We start from the raw sequence: 3,483 nt of genomic DNA, 5'->3' as shown, positions 1-3,483 counted from the left end.
GGGCTAGAAATATTTCCTTTTTTTACCTAAGCACTGTTGTCTTATAAAACAAAATGAAAACTCCAAGTTCATTCTTTGGATAAAAGAGGAGGTATCGCACTGTACCTTCATGGAGTTAAAACTGGTCTCTGCACCCCATGTGCATGCAGAGCTGCTGTACATATAACAGGTAGAGGGTAGAAGTCTGTCCCCCTGCAGTGAAGAGCACCAGGAGCTGGGCACCGCACAGGGGTTTGGCTCTCATTGGGAAGTGGGTGCTTTTGGAGACAGGAGACACCCACACGGTTCCAGACCTGTGAGTCACTGCTTATGTCAAGGGCTGGTCCAGCACTGCATTTAATATCCATCTTTTCAGGCCTAAGCTGTGAGGCCTCCCAACATGAGACGGAAATAAAACCAAAGCACAGCTGGGGCAGCTTAAGAATCACTTGTGAGGAAAGTGCAGGACTACAGCACCTCCTCAAGGAGCTCAGCAGTATTCAGAGCTGCCTTTTCCAACATCCCCATGCTGCAACAGTCCGCTCCCCAGCCCAGAGAGTTAAATCCAACTGTGCCTGCACCAGGGCATTGCAGGGAAGGGCTCACCAAGCTCTCATTTGCCTGTTATCTTGCCTGCAAGTCCAATTCTCTCTGGTGCTTGTGAGAGGGAAGCTGGAAAGCATGTATTTCTGGTTAGCACTTATTAAATAAAAAAGATCCCAGATAAAAGAAAGGAATACAGTACAGTATGTAATGCTGACTATCTGAAAGATAAACAGCAGCCTGGAGTCCTCTGGGGCTCTAAGTTATCTGCTTAAATAAACCACCCCACCCTGTGTGCCGAGAACAAAGCGGGGTGCGTGGTCCTGGCGGGCTGCACGGTGACCGCCCGGCGGTGAGCTCAGCCCAGCACCAGGCCAAGAGAGACCACCACACCCAAGAGAAGCAAACCCTTCAGGAAACATTATTCTCCTTCACATCAGTTTTTGTTTTAATAATTTGGGTTTGCTTCCATTTAAGTTCCCCGATCTGCAAGCAACGCTGCTGGGTCAATCTCCTGCTTGCCCAAGGCCACAGATCAAAAGCTCCCCTTTCTCCCTCACTCCTCCCTCCATACATATAGATTATTTAAAGAAGAGGAAAAAAAACCCCATAGAACAAGCCATCTTTCATTTTAACTTCATAGTCAGCATCACACACAGCTATTTTGGAGAAGGACAAGGAAATACCTCTCATGTTCTCACCTTTACCACTGGAGCCCATTTCCACTCCTTTTCAGCTGAACATCGTGAGTTGCCAGAGTCACACAATGTGTTGTGAACCTTCGGTGGAGCCGAAAACCAAGACACCTAAATAGAAGTGGAAGGAAAGGCAAAACACCTTGGCCACGCTCCCAATCCAGCTCGGCTTTTGGGCTAGGGACTGGTGCCCGAGCTCGGTGACACCTTGATAGTCCCAGCTGCAAATCTTCCAGAGCATTAGCCTTTCTCCCTCATGCAAGTCATTAGGCTGGATTAGGACTAGATCTTTCAATAATATTCTTTTTGGTCAGGACTAATTATGGTAGAACTCCAGCCCAAAAGGCCAGCTTCTCAAAGCAAAGTGTACTTACCAGGCAGTCACAGAGGGAGAAGGGACATTTACTCACAGTGGGACCATCAAAATTTAGCCAAAGGGGGGTTTCCTTGGCTGGAAAGACACCACCAGCCAAAATAAATGTGCAACATATTCCTTGCAATATTTCTTAGATTTTTGTTTTTTTCTTTTTTAAATATGGTGATTTGGGGGCATGGGGGAGGTTTGGTGGCCAAAGTCCATGGGGACTTTAACCCTGGGAATCCAACCTCATCGCTTCTGCACATGTGGCACAACACAACCACATTATCTGCACCCTGGGAGAGCATCCCTGAGCCCTCAATGCACAGAGCACAAGAGCAGCCATGGGAACTTCCAGCAGCTCTCTGGGCCTTGGGAGAGCAGCTTGCAGGAAAGGCTCCAGCTGAGCACACAAGACTTTCCTCAAGAAAAAAATGCCTTTCTCCCTTTTTATGCTTTTTCCCCCTCCTCACTGAGTTGATGGGAAACTGTTTGCAAAACTTGAAATATCCCCTGTGGAAAAGTCTGAAAAAATTCGAAACAAGTGAAAAACAGCTGCATTCTTTAAAAGTCACTGGAGTGGAATTTGATGGAAGGTAAGATGTACTCCATAGTGTTTTCTAATGCCTTTAAGAATTCGGTGGCAGAGATCTAATTTTCTGTTAAGTTCCACAAGGAGGTTATGAACAAAATCCATCGAGATAAAACTCTCCGTTCAGTACCATATGCATAAGGTTTTTTTCTTTCTTTCTTCCTAGATAATCAAACCTTCACCTAGATACTAAAATGCAGAGGTTTAGCTGTAATTCTAAGGTAGAGCTCACACACTGAAAGACAGATCGTGTCTCGAGCATATTCTGAAACATACTTTTAGGTATTAATTCTGTTATGAAAGCACTAACATCAGCCCCCGACTTCAGATGGAGCTGGCTCACACTCTCAACAGAGTTAATCACACTGATATATGTGAAAACCACCAAAAAGAAATACTTTCTCCAGGAATATGCCATCAGGAGCATCTGATTGCTAGTTTGCAAGATGGTTTGCTGATCACTGGAATAATTTAGAAGTTATTACTTCATTTTTGGGGATCCCTTTTAGAAATGGATAGTTTGTGACCAGACTACTTTTCACCTGGATTTTAGGGCCTGAAGAGCACAGACCTGCTCCAGCTCCTCCATTCAGAAACCCTGACTATAAGGATGGGGAGGATGGGAGGGGACCTGTTTTTAGTAGCAAATGGAGGACACCATCCCTCACTGGATATGTGTCAACTGCAAACTGGTCAGCACAGAAGAAAACAGACACAGCGTGCAGAAGTTACCATGATGATGCCCATTATGTTTTGGTGCTCTATCTCCAACTGTTTGAGTTGGAAAGGCCATGGTGAGGATCAGCATCCTGTGGCTCCACGAAGTCCTGTGGCACTGGGAGCTCCCACTGCAGTTTGGGTCGCAAATGCTGCCCTGACCTCCCTGGGCTGCCCCTGCATGCTCAGAGACTGAAATACAGAGGTGGAGTTAGAGCCATGGGATGATGTATCACCGCACAGCAGCTGGCCTTGACTGGGAAAGACATTACTGGGAATTGCCTGAGTTAAACAGGAAGTTTTGGGTCAGATCTCTGAGGAGAGTTTCTAACCTGCTCTTCCAAATGAAGTCACATGTGGTCCTGCCACCTCCAAGGCAAGTCTTATCAAGAGATTTTCTCAAGCCGCCGACTGCCGTGATGAGGAACGTGCTATGAAAGCAGTCCAGGCCAGCTGAATACTCACACAATTTCAATTGTAAATATGAGTATCTCACTTTTTATTTACCTAGCAGATGAACACCACTCAGAGTGACTGTAGCAATCATAATGTTTGGAGACTGGCACTCCAAGTCATGCACACGCATGATTGGCTCCTTT

Source organism: Myiozetetes cayanensis, unplaced genomic scaffold (assembly GCF_022539395.1).
Source record: "Myiozetetes cayanensis isolate MyiCay16 unplaced genomic scaffold, myiCay2020 scf15, whole genome shotgun sequence".
Lineage (NCBI taxonomy): Eukaryota > Metazoa > Chordata > Aves > Passeriformes > Tyrannidae > Myiozetetes > Myiozetetes cayanensis.
The sequence above is the reverse complement of the archived record's forward strand: the minus strand, read 5'-3'. Positions refer to the sequence as shown.